This window comes from Megascapheus bottae, chromosome 7 (genome assembly GCF_031878675.1).
Source record: "Megascapheus bottae isolate mThoBot1 chromosome 7, mThoBot2.hap1, whole genome shotgun sequence".
NCBI classification, from domain to species: domain Eukaryota; kingdom Metazoa; phylum Chordata; class Mammalia; order Rodentia; family Geomyidae; genus Megascapheus; species Megascapheus bottae.
The window spans coordinates 45,147,148-45,169,765 of NC_143515.1; positions in this window are offsets into that span (position 1 = coordinate 45,147,148).

Genomic DNA, 22,618 nt, shown 5'->3' on the forward strand with positions numbered 1-22,618 from the left:
ACCCTAGTCTTTCTCCATGTACAAGCATGAACTCAAAATGGATCAAAAATCTCAATGTCAGCCCGGAAACAGTGAAACTGCTACAGGATAGAATAGGAGAGACATTGGAACTCATAGGCACAGGCAAAAGATTCCTGAACAGAATCCCAGGGTCACAACAAATTGGAGAGAAACTGATAAATGGGACTACCTAAAAATAAAAAGTTTCTGCACAGATAAAAGCATAGCCACTAAAGTTGAGAGATAGCCAACCGACTGGGAAAAGATATTTACCAATAATACATCCAAGAAATGCTTAATATCTAGTATCTACAGGGAACTCAAGAAATTAATCCCCCGCCCCAAACCCAATAAACCATTCACTAAATAGGCAAGGGAACTAAAGAAAGACTTATCAAAAGAAGAGATTTTAATGGCAGAAAAGCATATGAGAAAATGTTCATCATCCATGGTCATAAAGGAAATGCAAATAAAAACAACCCTAAGATACCACCTTACCCCAACAAAAATGGCCAAGATTTTGAACTCAGACAATGACAGATACTGGTGGGGTTGTGGAGAAAAAGGAACCCTATTGCACTGCTGGTGGGATTGTAAACTAGTTCAGCCACTCTGGAAAGCAGTGTGGAGTTCACTTAAAGAACTGAAAATTGACCTTCCCTATGATCCCTCCATACCACTTCTGGGCATCTACCCTGAATATCATAACCCAAGGTAAGTACAATTGCTCAGCTATGTTTAACTCTCCACTATTCACAATAGCCAGGTGATGGAAACAATCCAAATGCCCTACCGCAGATGAATGGATACAGAAAATGTGATATATATATATCTATATATATATATATATATAATATAGGCATTCTATATAGCCAACAGACAAGATAAAATAATGGCATTTTCAGGGAAGTGGATGAATTTAGAGCTAGTCATGTTGAGTGAGACAAGTCAAGACCAAAGGAATAAAAGGCAGATGGTATCCTTAATATGTGGCTATTAAATCCAAACAGTATCAGAGCGAGGACTCAAAAGTTGTGTATCCAATGCTGTGGACATGGTATTGGAAATATAAACACAACTACATAGTCATAAAAACTTCTGACTCTATAGGCATAATGCTTTATTACATAGATTATTATGTATCTATGACCTACAATCCCTCAGCCTACTTTTGATTATGTTCTAAAATCTAAGTGCCAGTGAATGTAAATAGAGATTGCCTTCTTGAATACTTATTTGTTAAACATGTCATTTGAAATATGATATAAAAATCAATGTTAATAAATTCTTTAATAAAAAAGAATAAGTAGACTACACCCTTTTTAAAATCTGTTCATAAGGGTTTGAGAAATTATTTTATCTTAAAGTTAGTATTAGCCAGGCACCATGGCTCATGCCTGTAGTCCTAGCTACTCAGGAGTCTGAGATCTAAGGATCAAAGTTCAAAGCCAGTCCAGGCACTGAAGGACCTGAGACTCTTATCTCCAATTAGCCTCTAGAAAATGGGAAATGGGGTTTGGCCCAAGGAGGGGGCGATAGCCTAGAGCTGAAGAGCCCAGGGACAATGACCAGGTCGAGTTCAAGTCCATGACTCCCCACCCCCCCAAAAAAAACATTAGAATTAGGTAGAATCTATGTATCAGTGATAAACCGCACTCCTAGATGCGATTTTCTACTAGCTATTTTGAAGTTGGCTGGCCTCCATCTATGTTCTTCCAGGTCTAAGCCTCTTGAGGACCTACTCGGCCTTCAGTTATGAGCCACTAGTATCTGACTCCTTTCTATTTTCTGTTATGTCTGCACATGCTAGAAAAAAAATTGCCATCATCTGAAAATACCTTTTAAGATTTTTATTTTTGAAAAGTTATAAAAAATATTTCCCCATAGATTGAGATCAGATGCTTTGTACCAACATATTTCATTGAAAAGAACTGAAAGGCAGATCATCTATTTCATTTTCTTCCACAAAGATAGTGAGAAAGGATAGATAAACTTTCCCAATTCATACAGCCAAAAGCACACTGCATATAAAGTCACCTTACTTGACTAAAGAGCTGTAACGGTCATTACTGGTTAGTTCACAAATTCCAAGTTTTTGTCAAGGGATGCAGCTAAGTCGTACTCATGCCCTTCCCTGATAATAGTGCTTGCACATTACAAAATTAAATCAAATTTCACTATTTGCTTCTGAATGATACTGTTTGGTTAATTCTGAGGGTCTTTTGAGTGGTACACAGGGCATATCACAGTTCAATGAGAGAAAAGGGATGAGCAGTAACCCTGAACCAAGGGCAAGGTAAAGAGAAATATCACTTCCTGGGGCCAGTAAGTGAGAAGAAGGAAGAGACAGGCACTGAAGCTAAACAGTAGCCTCAATGTGGAGAACATAGTTCTTACATCCATACTTTCAGTCAATAGGCATATTCGTATTATCATCAGCAACACAATACACAAGATATACAGAATTTTTCTCAATTTGTATTAGGCTTACTACATATTACTCAATCAGTAGTTGTTTTGATGGCTAATTACCCAGAAGGAGAAGGGATTCTAACAGTAAAATGATTAGTAAATAATACTTAAGACTTTTCAACATAGACTTCAAAGACTCTCTTGAGTACAAAAGTGATTATGAAAAAAAAAAACTTAAAAGAAATTAATTAAGAGTCTCAAAAAACCATGAATATTTTGACAACTGTAAAAAAAATTAAAACATTTCTACTGCCCTAAGCCTGACCTAAGAGAACAACACTGAAGAAAAAGTTCTACCTGATGTTCTTTGAAAAGGCTTTTCTTTGCTGTACAGGGTTTAATTGCTATATTATTAAATAATTTTAAACTATTAAATTGTTTACTTGTTCTCTCTCTGTGCTACAAAAGTTTCTAGGACTGTTTGATCCCACTTATTTCCTTTCTAAAAATCTCAAGGAATAAACCATAGTAACCATTTATTTTTACGAAGGTCTTCCAAGGAAAGTAAATATGTTTTATTTAAGAGCTGTACTTAATTAAATTTATTAAACAAATAACTTTAAGATTTGGAACAGCTTAAATTAAACTCATGGCAAGATAGGCATAAAATGAAATAAAAGAACAAAGAACTGTTGCCACAGACATGTATTATTAAAAATTGCAGTTTTTCATCACTCTATATACTAATTCTAGGAAAGTGTAAATTTATAATGCTTTATATTATTCTAAATCTTATTGTCACCTGTAAAGCTGAAGTAACTAAGACAAGGAGAAACTGGAGAGAAAATATCAGATTAAAAATAAGGTACAGAACAGCCAGGAGACAAAGGCTCTTCTGAATCAGAGCAGAGAAAGCACTCCACAGCAGCAAAGACTCGCCGGCTGCGGACAGAGCAACACAAAGCCTTTGAGAGCCCAGAGCCGACACCCGGCCATACACGGACCTGCCAGCTTCACAGAACCAGAGAATCCAGCAATTTGTAAGTAGCTCCCAGAAGTTTCCACTTCTGCTCCAGGAACAGCATTGGGAGGGAGTCCCTCCCCCACCAGCTGAGAGCAGAGCCATCTTGACTGCTGGCAACGACCCACGCCAAAGCAATTGGAGCCTGAGAGGTGTTGCTGACAGTGCCACCTAACTGACAAAGGATTTCCCAGAGATCCCTTAGCCAAAAATCCAGTCCCAGTGCTGCTGAAGTCCATCCCCCTTCTCCGCCAGCAGACCTGGTAAACAAAGCTGCCTGCGGATCTTTCAGCTTTGTTTTACCAAACAAGCAATCTGATCCAAAAAACTGCAAAGCCAAATCACAAGAGAAAAAGACTTTGTGAAGTATTTAGATCCCGAATTTAGGGGAGACACAAGATTCCTAACCTCTCCCCCAGCAAAAAAAAAAACTGAAGAATACTTTTTTTTATCTTTTTTTTACCCCATTTCATTTGCATTTTTAAATGTTCTTATTTTTCTCTTTGCCATTTAACCTACACCTTTTTTTCTAATGTTATGATTCATTCCTTTTTTTTCTTTTTTTCTCCTCTCTTTTCCCGCAATCCTGCTGTCACTGTGGTCGTTCCTAGAAGAACACTGACAGCTCTGGGTATAGTTTGAACAAAAAACGATATCCATATTGATAAAGTCACCTCCATTTTAAACTCTGGGTTCTCAACCCTAGTATCTCTTGGGTAAGAACTCAGAACAGTGAGGAATCTCCCCCCACCTGTTTTTGTTTTGTGTGTGTGTGTGTGTGTGTGTGTGTGTGTGTGTGTGTGTTCTGTTTTCTTTTGTTGCTGTTTTCTTTTTTTTCTTTTCTTTCTTAAATTGGTATCATTGAAATCTCCTATATCAACCTCTCTCTTTTCTCTATATATTCTTCTTATTATTCTTCTTATTTGGATAAGTTTTATCTAAGTTCAACTAAAGTTTCCACACAAATACTCAACTTGTCTATAATCTTAGGTCAGTTATCCTTACACGATACCCTTTCTTCATTACTATAATATTCTTACACTCCTGTATTATTCTTTTCCTACCTCCCTTGTCATCTTTCATATTATTTTTCTATCTCTGGTCCTCTGTTCATCCTTCAACACTTATAATGCATGGATCTACATTTGATGGTTGTTGAGCAATGCTGTGTATTTAGGTGTTCAATTATACTCTAGGTCCAGAGGGACTTAAATACAATAGAGATTGGATTGAAGGGCTTATTGTTTTGGTCATAAATTGGTCATCTGTGATTGTATTAGATTTGTATGTAAGTGTACAAAAAGAAAGAGAGAGTGTTATTACCAATCTGAAAGAGCTAATAGCTATTGTCAGCCAATTAAAAAGGTCCAAGTTGGTTATATCTGAAAAATTATAATCTTGTTTAGTATTAATCTTGCTCCCATCTTTAAATGGGCAGAATAAGAAACCCAAGAAAAATGTCAAATCAAGGAATAGCATCTCCCACCCAACATAAACAGGCAATGGAGCAGTCAGTGGCAAATCTAGAGGAGAGCCTTCCAAGTGCTATACAAATGCAATTGATACACATCATTAATGGAAAATGTGAAAACATAAAGAAAGAGATAAGGGAGGAAACCACAGCTAAACAAGAGGAAATTATAAACAAGGTGACATGTGAAAAAGGGGAAGCCATAAAGGAGGCCATAATAAAGGTTTTTCAAAGAAAAATGGACAAATTCATAGAATGCACAAACAAAAAGGTGACTGAACTCCAACAAATGTCCAAAGAGAATAAAGCTACTGAGCTAACCACTCAAATGGAAATCAAGGAGCTAAAGAAATCCATACATGATCTAAAACAAGAGATGCAAGGCATCAAAAATGAGAAATTAGAAGCAAGGGAGGTGAAGAATAAATTAGATAGCTTTGATAGCAGGTTAGACAATGCAGAAGAGACAATTTTCAGGGTTGGAGATAATCTAGTTGTTATAGAAAAAGAACATACTACTAAAGGGATCATTCCTCCAGGAGGACATAACCATCCTAAATATCTACACACCGAATCCCGGAGCTCAGAACTTCACCAAACAAACTTTACTTTCACTGAAACCATACATAGATTGAATCACAGTGATTGTTGGTGACTTTAACACAACACTCTCACCTATGAACAGATCAACAAGGCAAAAACTCAACAGAGAAACCTTAGAACTGTACAACTATATAGACCAATTAGATCTAACAGACATCTGCAGATTATTCCACCCAGCAACAACACAATATACGTTTTTCTCAGCAGCACATGGAACATTTTCCTAAATAGACCACATCTTAGGCCATAAAACAAACCTGGACAGATTCAGAAACACTGAAATTATTCCCTGCATTCTCTCAGACCACAAAGGCATCAAATTGGAACTGAGCACACAACTCCAGCAATGAAAACCCTGTAATTCATGGAGACTCAACAACACATTGTTGAATCACCAATGGGTTATCAAACAGATCAGAACAGAAATCCAACAGTTTATGAAATTTAACAAAAAGGAGCACACAAAATACCATCTCCTTTGGGACACGGCAAAGGCAGTAATCGGAGGAAAATATATAGCTCTGAGTGCCTACAATAACAAACTGGAAAAATCACAAACCAACAATTTAATGTGTCACCTTAAGCTCCTGGAAAAGAGCAACAAACCAACCCTAATCCCAGTAGAAGGAAGCAAATTATTAAAATCAAAGCAGAATTAAATGAATTGGAATCCAGAAAAACTATAGAAAGAATCAACAAAACAAGGAATTTGTCTTTGAAAGAATTAACAAAATTGACAAACCCTTAGCAAATCTTACCAAAAAAAGGGACCATACCGAAATAAACAAAATCACAGACGAAAATGGTAATATCACGACAGAAATTACCAAGATCCAGAGTATCATGAGGGAATACTTCTCAAACCTCTATACCAACAAATATGAGAATCTAGAAGAAATGGACGAATTCCTAGCCAATATTAACATACCCACACTGAACCAAGAAGAACTAACCCAACTAAATAGGCCTATTTCAAGCACTGAAATAGAAATGGCAATAAGAGAACTTCCACCTAAGAAAAGCCCAGGGCCAGATGGATTCACAGCTGAATTCTATAAGGTCTTCAAAGCAGAGCTCACACCAATACTCCTCAAGCTCTTCAACGAAATTGAAAATGAAGGTTCTTTACCAAACTCATTCTATGAAGCCAGTATAACCCTCATCCCCAAACCAGACAGAGATTCATCAAAGAAAGAGAACTATAGACCTATTTCTTTGATGAACATCGATGCAAAACTTCTCAACAAAATACTGGCCAACTGCCGGGGCCAGCCGGCAACAAACCAGGGTTCGCGGATTGGGATTCCTGAAATAGGGGCAAAGACTAGGAAAAAATAGAAGAGAGACAAACAGATGGAGTTCGGGAGGACTACAGCCCAAGTCACCAGTCCAAGAAGACTGTGAGCTCCAGACTGCCACCTAAGACTCTCTTGTTTATTTTAAGTTCTGACCTTAAATACTCTTAGTAAAACTAGGGAACTGCCAGAGGCTACATTCATACAAAATAGTAAACAAGTCACATATAGGATAAATGAGAAAGGATTAACATTGCTTAAAGTCATCCTGATAAGAACTGATTGACATTGCTTAAAGTTATCCTGATAAGAACTGATTGACATTGCTTAAAGTTATCCTGATAAGAGTTACTTCCTTGTGTATACAGTTGTGTAGGTCCAAGGTCAGGTCCAAGGTCATTGACCCCACAGTCGGTCCCCAACAGCCAACCCTCTACAACAACTCATCAAAAAAATTATACACTATGATCAAACATGTTTCATCACAGGGAGGCAAAGCTGGTTCAACGTATGCAAATCAATTAATATAATTCAACACATCAACAGGAGCAAGGACAAAAATCACATGATTGTCTCAATAGATGCAGAAGAGGCATTTGAAAAGATCCAACACCCCTTTATGTTAAAAGCTCTGGTGAAACTAGGAATCCATGGATCCTTCCTCAATATAATAAAGGCTGTGTATGACAAACCCACAGCTAGTATTATACCTAATGGCAAAAAGCTAATGCCATTCCCTCTAAAATCAGGAAGGAGACAAGGATGCCCACTCTCTCCACTCCTCTTTAACATAGTATTAGAATTCCTAGCCAGTGCAATAAGGCAAGAAGCAAGCATAAAGGGGATCCAAATAGGGAAAGAGGAAGTAAAAATTTCCCTCTTTGCAGATGACATGATCCTGAATTTAAAGAATCCTATAGACTCTACTCCCAAGCTCCTTGAGCTGATTCAAAACTTTGGAATGGTAGCAGGGTATAAAATCAACCCTCAAAAATCAACTGCCTTCCTCTATGCCAACAGTGAGAGGAATGAGGCAACAATCAGGAAAACAAGTCCTTTTGCAATAGTCTGAAAGAAAATGAAGTACCTAGGAATTACCTTAACTAAGAATGTAAAGGACCTTTTTGATGAAAACTTTAAAACCCTAAAAAAGGAAATTAAAGCAGAACTGAGGAAATAGAAAAACCTCCCATTCCCCTGGATTGGACAAATCAATATCATGAAAATGACAATCTTGCTAAGGGCTATCTACAAATTCAACACAATACCCATCAATATCCCAATGGCATTCTTTAAAGAAATAGAAGAGGCAATCCAAAATTTCATATGGAATAATAAAAGACCCCGTATAGCAAAAACACTTCTTAGCAGAAAGAACAGCACTGGAGGAATTTCAATTCCAAACTTTAGACTCTATTACAGGGCTATAATTATCAAAACAGCTTGGTACTGGCACAAGAACAGGCCTGAAGACCAATGGAATAGAACTGAAGACCCAGATATTAAACCACAGACCTATGGCCACCTAATCTTTGACAAGGGAGCCAAAAAAATAGAATGGAAGAAAAATAGGCTCTTCATCAAGTGGTGCTGGCAGAACTGGTTAAGCACAGGCAGAAAAATAAAGTGGATCTTTCTTTGTCACCCTGTACTAGAATTAACTCCAAATGGATCAAAGACCTAGAGGTAAACGCCGACACTCTGAAAACTTTACAAGAAGGAATAGAAGATACACTAGATCTCCTTGGCACAGGTCAAAACTTTCTTAATAAGGACCAAGAATCACAACAAATCAAAGAAAGAGTGGATAAATGGGACTGTATTAGACTGCAGAGCTTCTGTATTGTAAAGGACATAGCTAGTAAATTAAATAGGAAGCTTACAGAGTGGGAGAAGATCTTCACCAACCATTCAACAAACAAAGGCCTCATATCTAAAATATATCAACAGCTCAAAAAATTGAATCAATCCAAAATTAATCTCCAAAGTAACAACCATCCCATTAAAAGATGGGCCAAAGACTTAAAGAGAGTCTTCTCTGAAGAAGAAATAAAAATGGCCTATAGACACATGAAGAAATGCTCAACATCTCTGGTCATAAAAGAAATGCAAATCAAAACAACTCTAAGATTCCACCTCACTCTAGTTAGAATAGCCAGGATCAAGAAAACTAATAACAACAGATGCTGGAGGGAATGTGGCCAGGAGGGATCACTACTACCCTGTTGGTGGGAGTCCAAACTCATTCAACCACTATGCAAAGCAGTATGGCTGTTCCTCAAAAGGCTAAACATAGAGCTCCCCTATGACCCAGCAATTCCACTACTTGGCATTTACCCAATCATCCAGAAACAAGAACATACTAAATCCACCAGCAAAACAATGTTCATTGCAGCACTTTTTACCATAGCAAAGATATGGAATCAACCTAGATGTCCCTCAGTTGATGAGTGGATCAACAAGATGTGGTATTGTACACAATGGAATTCTATGCTGCTGTCAGAAAAAACGACATAGCCCATTTGTTAGGAAATGGAAAGACTTAGAAAAAAATCATATTAAAGAACTTAGGCTCAATGGTTTCCCTCATTTGTCATAATCAGTAGAAACCTTGGGCTCTATTAGCAGAGATTTGCAATAGAGCAAAACCTTGATACAAAAGGCCATATAGTAGGACGCTAAGTAAAAGGATCTCTAGGATATAGAACCATAAGCCATATAATGAATGATTGTTGTTCTTAAGGTACTATGTTATCTCTCATCTCTTTTGCTGTCCCTTGGTTATCTCATATTGTTACAGTATCTCACTTTGTTACCTGATATATCGGACATGTTTTTATTTGTTTATTTGAAATTGGATAGGGAACGGGGGAAAACAAGGTGAGGGGTGTGGGTGGATGGGGAGGGGAATGGGGACCAAGACATGTGAAAAGGTATCAATCAATGTATGGGAATTAATGCACCAACTATCTGGGAAATATCATGTAGCCTTCTATTAATTACAATAAAAAATATATGAAAAAAGAAAAGTATTATTTTGAAAATGAAAAAAAAATAATGTACAATGATATAGGATTATTAACAGTCCACTCACTTTTTTCCCTCATTTTGTACAAAAAAGTTCTGAGTAGTATCTAATAGAATAAACCAAGGAATAAAGTAAGAAGCTATGAACAAAATCCATTTTATTTGTAAAATGAAACATTATATTACTACTTATTTAATCCATAGCTTCATATCTAAGTTTTAAGACTATAGCTTAAAACATCTCCTTTCTAATTCTAAATAGTTTGAACTTCTGTTAACTTCCAGCTGTTTTATGGGGATTTTGTTTGTTCATTTTGCTGGTTGTGGGTTTTGAACTCTGGGGCTAGGTGCTATCCTTGAGCACTTCAGCAGCTCTCCCACTTGAGCCACAGCACCACTTCTAGATTTCTGGTGGTTAATTGGAGTTAAGAGTCTCATAAACGTTTGTGCTCTGGCTGGCTTTGAACCATGATCCTCAGATCTCAGCCTCCTGAGTAGCTCGGATTTCAGGTGTGAGCTACCAGTGTCTGGCTCTATCTTATGTTTTTAATATTTAAAAATTACTAAAAGGACATTAAAATTGTTACATGATACCAAATGCATAAAGGGGGCCAATAAATAGGAAGAAATCATCTAAAATATCCCTCAGGAACTAGTCAGAAAAAGCTGTGATTCAAGTGGTAGAGCCGTAGCCTTGAACACAAAATGGCTCAGGGACAGTGCCCGGCCCTGAGTTTAAGCTCCAGGACCAGCAAAAATCAATCAATCAATCAATCAATCCTAATGCTGATATTTAAAGCTATCATGGTAAATATAAATAAAACTTCTTTAAGAAATATCATGTAAAATCATTATAAATAACAGAACAATTGTTTTATCCATAGAGAACTTCTATTCAAATACCTTCTCACTGGAATAGGCTCATGAGAGCTCCGGGAAAGACTCAAGGAGACCCTGAGTTACTTGCATCTGCTCTTCCAAGCAGATCCCTCCATCAGAGGTGACCTAATTATCTTCCCTATCAATAGAGCCCGAAGTGAGGTAGTAACAAAAGCACCCCAGACTGGCACCTGTTAGTTGCTGACAGACTGTGATTATCATTCCACCCCTTTATATACTCCTAAAGAGGCACAGAATGGTCCAACAAGGAACACAAAGTATTTAGGAGGCTATAAAAATGCTCAAAATAAGCAAGACATTACCAGGAAGATGATATTTTACCTTATGCTTCTAGAAAGCCAACATATAACAAATAGATGGAAGTTGAAAAGAGCAAAATATACAAAATTCCAGCTCCACATAAGAGAAAGCTTTGTGACACTCAAAACTACTAAAGTGAGGTAGGCTGCCTGAAGAGACAGTGAGTTCCAAGTCATTTTAAGTTTTTGAGCTGATAAATCATTTTAGTGAGTGTCGTAAAGGGATTTTACACATTAGAAAAAGACGAGGTTATTTTGAGGACTCATTCAGCCTTAAAAGTAGATGATTCTATATCGACCTTTTAAAAATAAAAATTTGAAAATGTCATAGTGCATTTCTTTTTTCTTATTCTCCTTTCCTAACTAGCTTTACAGAAAGTAAAGAAAAACACTGAAGCATGGCATTTATTCTTGTCTAAACCCATGTCCTTGACAAAGTAAGATTTCCTCTTCTTATCCTTGCAGGTAAAGGAGGTGAATGCCCAAGTTCATGTGTGCTAATCCTTCTCAGATGCAAGAAAGTCAGGGGGAAGCTTTTGCATCTTTTTTTCCCCACTACTCAATACAGGAGTGTTGTATTCCTGCAGAGAAGAACAGAGCTGCAATCAGAGTCTCAGCACAAAAGGCGACTCTGAGGACATGAAACCTTACCTCACTCTGTTTCACAAATGAACAATCAGAGAACTCTGACAGGTTCAACTGATGCCTAGGGAAAGTCTTCACAGGCAAAAACTGGAGCAAATATTTGCATTCTTCACCACTTACCATTTGACAGCAGAGCAGTTGCTCCATCTCTGGAGAATTTGCACAGTTTACAGAAACCTTTGGTTTGTTTGGGGGTGTGGAAGTATTTTAGGACCAAGTCAAGGGTCAGACTTGCTTGGATGGTCTCACTTGAAGACCTAAATGATGATATTTTTGATGTGTCTGGGAAATTATCGATATAAAATGCAAGCAAAGTATATTCTTTCCATGTGAATAAAAAAAGTACGATGATGGAAAGGAGTGGATTTCAGATAAACTTCAAGGTTAGCAGTAAAGGTAACATCTTCAGAATAAGTGCTAGATCTGGGTTAACATGTTAAATCAGTGCATGTTGCTTTTAATACTGCCTTCATCCTTTTGTATCTATTCAAGAAACATCTATCAACTATAGACAACCTATAAGAATCTCTTCTCCAAGGATAAAGTCCTTTGTATAATTGCTCATACAAAATAATTACCATAGCTACTTGCAGAATTATTTTCTGTTGTCTTGTGTTTTTGCTTGTGAATAAGATGCTGTGAAATTTATCAGAACACATTTTGGTTGGTCAATTTGGATTTGATTATTGTTTGTGGCAGAGAGAGCAAAATGCTCTTTTAGCAGTTGGTGGATACTGCAAAGTGACTGCAATTTGGTTTGTATGAGTAGGGTTAGTGGGCTTGTTTCTAAAATTGTTTGAGGAAAAAGTATTTCAATATTTTTTGTTAAAAGAATGATCAAATAAGTTAATCTCCCAAAACAACCAATAAAACACCTGCTGTTTCAATAATACATTTAATTAAATCATTTTAATGACAAAATTCCCCGTGTCTTCTCAATCAGAATCAAATTGTTATAGAAATGACTGACTGGAACTTCTGCCAAATTTCACTGTAAATTACTAGAGCTACCTATATATTAGGCATTTGTATTCAGGGGAAACTATGACTCGAACAAGAAAATCACCAAGGAGGAAAAATAACTTTCAAGGGAACTCAGAATGCAATGTTGTATTTTCTGGAGTACTTGAAGAGCAGATGGTGAAAGATAAATTTAAATCCATGGAAAAGCAAGTGCGTCTATCAGGGGAAACCATCTACCAGCACGGAGAATGTGTTGCCCTTTTATTTTTAGAGTGAACTACAATCCAACTCCCTGAAATAGCAGTGCTGCTATCATAAATATCCTTGTAATTAGGGGGTTTTCTCAGTGTGGGACCAATGAAATCTGCATGATCACTGTGAGAACTAGATAGCTAGAAATAATCAAGTGATTCTTGCTGCTTTTGAAGGTACTTCGACATTCGAAAGGAAGGGAAAATAAAAGGAAGCAAACAACAAGTTGGAGATTTTACTCAAATGGTACTAAAGAAGGAATGGTTGATATCCATTTAAACTTTGGGAAAACAAAGGTATGTTCACAAAATTTAAATAGATGGGAGAAACATTAGCTAAAAGATACTACTTTGAAGCACTACCATATAACAGGTAGATAGCTCCTTTATGCCACAGCAGCACTTCCAGTTTCCTGGTGGTTAATTGGAGATAAGTATCTCAGGAACTTCCCTGCCCTGACTGACTTGGACTGTGATCCTCAGATCTCAGCCTCCTGAGTAACTAGGATTAAAGACAAAGGACAAAGGTATGAGCCACTAGCAACCAGCCGAAAGTCTTTAATACAAATTCTTTGTGATTCCACTGAATTTCTCAATATTTGATGTGCTCTGGTGGTTGACACACATGAGAACTGAATAGGAATTGAAGTGTAAATTATGATCACGTTGAAATGAACTTTGATGTGTCACTTGTATTCATTTTTATAAGCTGTAAGGATTGGCAAAGGAGACTGCCACATGGTTCAGGTAGAAAATAGTTTGGAGGATTTTTTTGGGGTGTGGCTTGTGGGGTTTTTTGGGGGGGCAAAGCAAACTGACAGCCTGAATAAGAAGGAGGACAAAGGAGGGGGGAAGGAAGAGGGAGGATATTGTAGGTGAGTGGGATTATTTAGAGGAAAGTGGGAGGTTTGATCATAGTGGATGCAGAAGTTATCTCAGACTCTGTGTTCAAGGAAGGCCTGACCAGCACCATTCAGGAAATGACCTAAGTGGATGAGGAAGTGACCTCAGAGTCTGGGGTCCTTTTCTGACTCACAGTCAGGTGATTGACAGTCAGATGATTACTTGTTTCAGTCATGTAAGGAGAAAGGAGGGAGGGGACTGTTCTCCTGGGCAGACTTAACGTAAGCATATTAGATAGCCACAGTGATTAGCACCAACTTTAATCTGTACAAGAAAAAAATATGAAAGAGCATTCATTAGACATCTAGTTTCTTGGAATATGTCGCTTCTTATAAATAAGTTGGGTACTAGATAAAGTAATTTTTGTAGATTACACAATCTACATGAAATGAAGTATACATAGTGTACATGGTATACTCTGTAAAGTATAGAGTATATGTATATGACCAAAAGATACTAACCTGCAACAATGTGTCCTATGTATTAAACTAGCTCTTGCAAATTCTGATATACCAAGACTGTCAATCGTTATAATGGAAGAATAGTGCACAGACTGTACTTTTACTTTAATTTATGAATTATTTCCCAACAAATATTATAACCCCTGGAGATCTAGAATTCCTGAAGAAGCCTTTTCTGTTTACTAATCAGCTTGTATATCTTCAGTGTGTGGGTTAAAGTCCAAACAGGAAAAAAAGATTTAAAATAAGAACTAATTGCATGTTATTTTTATTATGGTATTTGTGTCTTTTTACTATTTAATAGCTAAGCATAATATATTTTTAAAAAGAGAATGTTACCACTTTAGTGAAAAAAATGTTTGTTTAAATATTAAGCTGAAATGTCCCAGTGACTTCAGCATTTTGGGTTTAATTATGAAAAATATTCATGCATACTGTTAGAGATTAAGAAAAGTCTATCTCGTTACAATTCTTGGACATTTTAAATGGACCTAACTAAAAATTTTAAAAAATTAGCCACCATTTATCTTAAGGGGAGTATGAGTAACCTCTGGGAAAATAAACAGAAATCTAAGGAAATAATGGTGGATGGGAGGAGATCATTTCTCCTATACCTTTTTACTTTTATTTTAAAATTTTATTATAAAAGTAATGTGCAGCTGGGTTAGTTACATGAGTCAGGTAATGAGGAACAGTGTAACCCCCTTGATTATCTCCCAGATTTTCTCCTCCCAACTTCCCTCCACTTTAACTTTTATATTTCATTTCCAACATAATGTCTACTGTGTTTTGCTGCTGAATTAGTTCACTCTTTTTCCCACCATTTCTGTGTTTCCCTTTCCCCTCCCCAAATCAGATAAACTTGTATACAAGACAAAGGGTACAGAAATCAAAAACAGTCATAGAAGGGACCTGTTCTTTATACTTCTCCAATGTCTATCAGTATATCCTTAGAACTCATGGTAGTCTCAATTTCCCAAATGAATCATTTGCAAATGGCCATTCTTTCAATAAATATCTTCTTTGACCTTCATCCTACAAGCCATCACTCAATTCTATACAAGAAAGGATAAGGAGAAAACAAAAATTTCCTGGTGCTTACGGAATATGGTGTTGCACCAGGAAATTCAAGGGGTAAGTTTAGATGTCACTATTGAATGGTGATGGAAACAAAGATTAATTAGTAGGAGGTGAGATGGATTACTAGTGAGTGGTGTGGTAAGCATGTTAGGAGAGCCTTCTGAAAAGATAACCTTTCTGCTTCTTATCCCCAAATCTATAAAGAAAACTGACCCAGTACAAAATGTATGGAGGCAATGCCTTAAAGTAGAAAATACTTTGTTTTCTAAGCAGTCCACAGGCTTTTGAAATTGGAACTTCCTTAGTAAGAAAGGAAGACAGAGGTGATTATCAGAGGCTTCTGGGACCAGATCCTACAGGGCTTCATAGGGTATGTAGCAACTAAACACACACACACACACACACACACACACACACACACACACACACACACACACACACACCCCCCTTTTCTTTATTCATAACCAGATATTTGAGTACTTTCATAAACCATTTTGGCTCTTGTGAGAAAGTTATCTAAAGGTATTTTATTTAACAGGTCAAATGGATTTCTGATATCTCTTAACTATCTTGGAAAACAGATTTTATGTTTCTGATGGATTTACCTTTTTTCCATTTCCATAGAAACCATTCTTAACAGACCAGGTGATAGATATTTTCATCTTGTACTTGTCTGTTTTTACTGAAGCAAATGCTGACATTCCCCTATCTGTTTTCCTATTTCATCACAACTTCTCCTTGTACTTTTATAAATATAAATAAAATATATTATTTTATTCTTATGACTTACACTTCTTCCATTGATCTTAGTAAAAATATGAAAATGCATAGATTCAATTGTTAAAGATTTTGATTTTAAAAAATCAGTATGCTACTGTGTACTAGTGGTTTATGCTTGTAATCCTAACTACTGAGAAGGCTAAAATCTAGAGGATGGTGAGTTGAGGGTAGCTTGAACTGAAAAATCCACCAGATTCTACCTCTCAACAAAGCAGGGCTAGGACTATTCTCTTGTTAGAGAACAGGCAACTGTGAAACCCCAAGTTCAATCTTCAGCACCAGACAAAAATTCATATTTAGTAAACAAATATATGTAGCATAGAAAAATCACTTCATAGTAACCAACTTAAAACTCTTTCCTCAATATAGAAGGCAATTTTTTTCACAAGACAGAAACAGATCAGTCCTATATTATTTATTTGAGAAGTAGTGATCTAAGAAAGCATTAAAAATGGAAAATTGTCTTTGTCATTTTGCCACACTCTATATTTGGCATCACTTAATACCAAAGAAGTAAGATGCAAAGATGAATTATTCATGGACAATACAATCGTTAGAACATATCATGGATATCAATATGGATGAAATATTTAACATAGTATCAACATAATTTACTGTACTATCTATGTGGAAACTATACTCTAAATACCAGGTGCTTTATATTTAATACATGTGATTTATCACACCTCAGTGGGATAATGGAAAAATATATTTAGGGTTTGTCTTCTTCCACATCCCAGTTGTTGTTTCATTACTTGTCCTCCCAAACCATTGAGAAAACTGGGCAGAGAAGAGTCAGGACCCCTGCATGAAGCTTTCAGAGCCTTAGGTCATCACTAACACCACCCTCCAGGCCACACTGCCTGATCTCTCATCAGGAAGTCTCCAGAAGTCATCTTCCCTCCTCTCTTAAAGAATTGTCCCCACTGTAGTCAGCTTCTCAACGCACATTCTGTTGCTGTGCTGACATCTCTAGGCCAAGCACTCTCTATGTGGATGCTGGCCTCTAACTTCTACTCTTCAGACACAAGAAATTGTCCTTTCCTTGTGATTTGATTCAGGGCACCACTCTTCCCTGAATTTGGCTATCTTCACCATGACTAAAACTCCTTCAGGTACTTAAACTAGCTTTGGAACACTTTTTGACTAGGGCTATTTTAGTCCTCTTAACATGGTTCAGATCTGAAGAAAAGTGGGGAACCATCAATACTTATCTCCCTCTCAAAGTAGAACATACCCAGAGAAATCTTCATTTCTCCTTCTGTTTCTAGTGAATTCATCCTGTGCATACTGTCCTTTTTTATTATTTTATCCTCATCCTTTCTTCACACACTTCACTTTCCTCTCCATCAATATTGCAAAGTATTTTCTTCTTTACTGTATGAAATCAGATATATTTTTGTAAAGGAAAATACATACTTAGCTATTGAATATTGGTAGAAATAGTTCTTCTGATGACAGTTCCATCTAACACAACCCAGAAATTGCTGTCTATCTATACATATAAAAAAACTGATCACAGAACAGAATTCTACCCTTACCTTTAGTGAGGAAACTTGCATAAAAATGTTACTGATACATTGTGAGATGTCAACCTTGATTAATATGATACTTGTGAGGTAACCTTAAATAAAATCTACAAGTAATATTGCTACAGAAAAAAAGAGGAATATGATTACTTAGTCCAAATATGACTCTTTTTTTTTGCCAGTCCTGGGCTTGACCTCAGGGCCTGAGCACTGTCCTTGGACTTTCTCAAGGCTAGAGCTCTACCACTTGAGCCTCAGCACCACTTCCGGCTTTTTTCTGTATGTGGTACCGAGGAATCGAACCCGGGTCTTCATGCATGCTAGGCAAGCACTTTAACCACTAGGCCAAACTCCCGGCCCAAATATGACTCTTTCTTAAAGAAAACCCTAAATTTTTAATAGGAGGCAAATAAATATAATTTAGGGATATTTTTGTTCCTTCTCTTTATTATTATTTCAAACTACTTCAATTCAAAGATTATAGATAAGGCAACTGAGTACATATTCTCTTTCCTCAGAATTTTTATACAGTGTTCACAAGAAATATAGGCAGATTCCTTCAACTAAGATACAAAGGGAGGAAAATATTTACTTAGAGATGTTCTGAGTCATCTTTTGAAATACACCCTTCTAATGGAGCAGAGAAGCATAGGCAATTTCTGGATGCATCAAGTCTCTAATAATGTTTATTTTCTTTCAGAATATCTAGAGAGCTAGCTCATATTGAATCCACGATGTCAAGTTATTCTATTTTTCTACCAGGTTTTTCTATTCCTATTTCTGTTTTTTTATCTAACTGAAAAGACCAGTACCCACACCCCTACCACATCTACTCATTTATGCTTCCCACTCCACAGAACAGATGGGGAGGAAGAGGGCTTGCTTATGCAGCAAACTAACATACTAGATCCAAAGTGATAATGATTTCGAAACTTGGAGATTCGAAAGAGGATGTGAGTTCCCGAAGTTGGCAAGAAAATGACACAAATCAGGTGTGGTTTCTTAGTAAATGTTGAGGCTATTTTTCTTCATTACCATCGTAGAGAAGAGAAGAGGAGAGAGAAAGAACAGTGTGAAAGAATTGCATTCTTATGGATCAGAGCTGAATCTGGGTAAGAGTGGAATCTCACTCTGATTCTAGGCTGCATCTCTTTTGCTAGGCCAGCATGTGTGCTAGCCAATTTCACAGTGAGCAGCTTCCTTCCCAGTAGCCCTTCATAACAGATGTCACAAAACAGATCTTGTACTCTGTTCTTAATATCTAAAATTCTTATGAAAACCTGCCAGACACTTGCCCAATTATGACTAGCTGTTACAAAGCAGTGAATGGGTCATGGAATACCACTAATTTGGCCAATAGAAGATAATTCATATTGATGTGGATAACATGTTCAGCTCTTCAGAAATCCCAGGGGAATCCATCCTCAGAGGCCTTCAGCCAGGCCTACATGGAGATTAAATTCCTGCATGTAGACTAAGCCTTCTTCCATTTGATGCTTCCTCACCCTGTATTCCTGCTTCCTGGCTTGAAAACCAACCTTGATCGTGCCCCACAAAATGCAATGGTCTTATGTCATCAAGAGCAAAAGTGTTTTAACTGCCTTTGTGCACAATTGGGGTTATAATTACTTGTACAAAAATGCTTTTCCTTTGTCATCTCTTAACATATTCACCACAGAAACCTCTCTAATCACCTACCTGCAGTTGAGCATTTGAGCTTCATTGACCAGATGAAAACTTAAAAGTGGTAAAGATCCCTGTCTGAAACCAGATGGAATATTCACATACATACACAGAAAATAATCAGTATCACACCTTCTTAACATGACAAAAATAATTTAAATTATTATTTATGTGTACTATTAATGTAACTTTTATTTTGGTATGGATCTTGGTTAGAATTTTGGGGTTTATTAATGTGTTCTATTTTCCCTAGCCTTCCATTAGTACAATCTAGTCTGAGAAGCTACATGAAACATAGATTCCACAAGAGATTTCAGATGAGATATTTGTTTTTATCAGCATACTTATAAGAACATTTTTCTTATCTGAGTTTGAAATATAGATCTTAATTTTTCAGCATGGGTTTCAGTAATATATAGTACAGACAGATATCAATGTTATAGTAAAATATGTTGCTATACTTTTTTCTAATGTACAACCCAGGATCTAGAAATTTGCCTACATTTTAATAACATCAATAAAGCATAACAAATAAACTTAAATGCAAAATGAAAATATATGTGTTTGGTGAAAGGGCGTAGTATTTGTGTGTTGATGGACTCTTATCATGGGTCACCATTATTGAGAAACCTGAATTTAATTCCTACAGCTTTTCTGATGCATTTTTTAAACCATTACCTTGAAATATCTGAGAGATCCCATAGAGGTAACCTGTAGAAGACTTAAAAATAGGGATGAAGAACAAAGAGTGGGAAATTCAAAGACCTTAAAGAGACTTTAGATTTGAGTTGAATGTATTCATTTTCAAACTGAAAATACATATGTAATTTACATACAAATTATTTGATCTTCACCTATATAACAGATTTTTTCTATATATAATTAAAATACTGACTTTTTCATAAAGTAAAAGCAATTTTAACTTTCCCTTAAATCCTATTTTAGATATTTCACTGAACCTAATATTTTCTGAAACAGGTCTTTCTTCCTTGTTACCTTAATGTCATTTTTGTTTTAACCAGTATTTTCATCGAGGGAATCATTATTGCAAGTTGGAAAATGTCAGTAGAATCTCACCTGGGAATATAAAGATGGAATCATATGTTCCTTCCTTTGTAATTTTCTAACAAGTGACAACCCAATTGTCTTGATATTTCCCAAACTAATATTTGATGATTCTATTCAGATACTTCTCTTCTAGATACTCTCACTGGTTCCCTCTCTCTCTATCCTTTAGGAGATCAGACCACCATTTTAGTTTTAATTCTGGGTGCTTATCACCATAATTCATTATCCTAGACAACAAATCAAATTTCTGTGACATTCTTTATGTTCAGACAGCTAGCCAATATATTAGACTCCACTGAAAGTAGTTCAATGTCAACAGTTAATGTGTTTTTGATGGGTAACGTGTGTTACTATGACCAACAATGAAAAATTCAGTTATCCCATGTGTCCTGTTTAAATTCCTTCATACTGCTAAAGGAACCCTCTTCCAAAATATTAAAACTTTCTAGCTACACTCAGTGTATACATGTTGATCCACAAACCACAGTTCAATATTTATATAGACTTTACCAGTTGAGATGACAATCCCCTAAATCCAGGTCATGATTTATATGACATTGTTCCTCAAGACATTTTGGACTTCAAATCTCAGACTTTCAACCTTTTATCTGTGTATTTGTGGCCCGAATGGTGCACCATAAGTTCTCGAAGCTTTCTTCACCATTTCATTGTTCTCTGATTGAGTAATTTTTAAGGGACTGCTCAGGCTTGTCAGTTTCTTAAATTTCATCATGTCTGTTAAACTTCTCTGATGCAATGTTTAGTTCAGTTTTTATGTTCTTTGCTTCTAGAATTTCCTTTTGTTGTTGTTGTTTTGCTTCTTTTAATATTTTTAATCTTCTAAACTCTCATTTTATGTCCATTGTTTTTATGTCCATTATAATTTCTGCTTTTCATGGAGTTAACCTCAGTTTTTTAGGATTATAATGAATTCTTTATCAAACAGTCCATGAATCTCTACTTCTTAGTAGTTCTGTCAAAGCCAGATGGGGTACTAAAGAATGTGAGACACTTATCTTCAATTAATTACTAGAACACGGTAAGTGGAGCTGTGGCTCCAGGTTTAGGGTGATAGCCTTGTGCTAAAGAGCTCAGGGAAAAACGCCCAGGCCCAGAGTTCAAGCCCTATGACAAACAAACAAAAAACAACAAAAACAATAACAATTACCTGTCAAACCTTGACAAAAACTTGGTTCACTTATTTTAGATCCATTCTTATTTTAAAATGCAAACACAATCACAGTATCTTATGCATTTATCACTACATAGATACACTTGTTTTTTGAATAAAATGCAAACTCATAAACTCAACTTCTCTAGAGTCGCATAGATTCAGATGTGTTTTTCAAAATTTATCTTTGGTAGCACTCTTAACTTCTCAGCTTGTCTATGATGTAGCTACAATGACTTTATAACTAATTGTGTATCTGAAACAGGTCATGTCTTCTAATTTTTTGCATTGCTTTGGAAATCTTAAAACCTATCAGCCTTCTAAGTTACATTGGGATATTTGTATTGTTGTTTCTTTTGTTTAAAGCCGTCTACCTTAAACTAATAGGAAATAGGTTCACCAGCTCCCAAAATAAACATATTGTAATATGTAGAGGGGTTACAGTTACATTCACCAGATAGTAGGTGCATTACCTCTCACATATTGATACCTCTTCTCATGTTTTTGTCCCCATTTCCCTCCCCCCACATCCTCTCAATCGACTTATTTTCCCTCTTTCCTTTCCTATTTTAAATAATCAAATAAACTTATGGTAATAAAGTCAGATACACTAACAATATGAGATTAACCAAAGGACAACAAAGGAGAAGAGAAATAACATAGTACATTAGGAACAATAATCACACAAGATAAAGCTCTTGTTTCCATATCCTGGAGATCTTTCATTTAGCCTCATCCAATATGACCTTATATATCTAGGTTTTGAGCTATCGTAATCCTCTGCTAGGAGAGTCCTAGGTGTGTACTAATTATTACAAATGAGGGAAATCATTGAGCCTATGTTTCTTTGGGTCTGGCTTACTTCACTTAATATGATTTTTTTTCCAAGTCTTTCCATTTCCTTACAAATGGGGCAATGTCATTCTTTCTGGTGACAGCAGAAAGAATGTGTTAAAATACCACATCTTGTTGATCCAATTATCTACTGAGGGGTATCAGGGTTGGTTCCATATCTTTGCTATGGTAAATAGTGCTGCAATGAACATTGTTGTATTA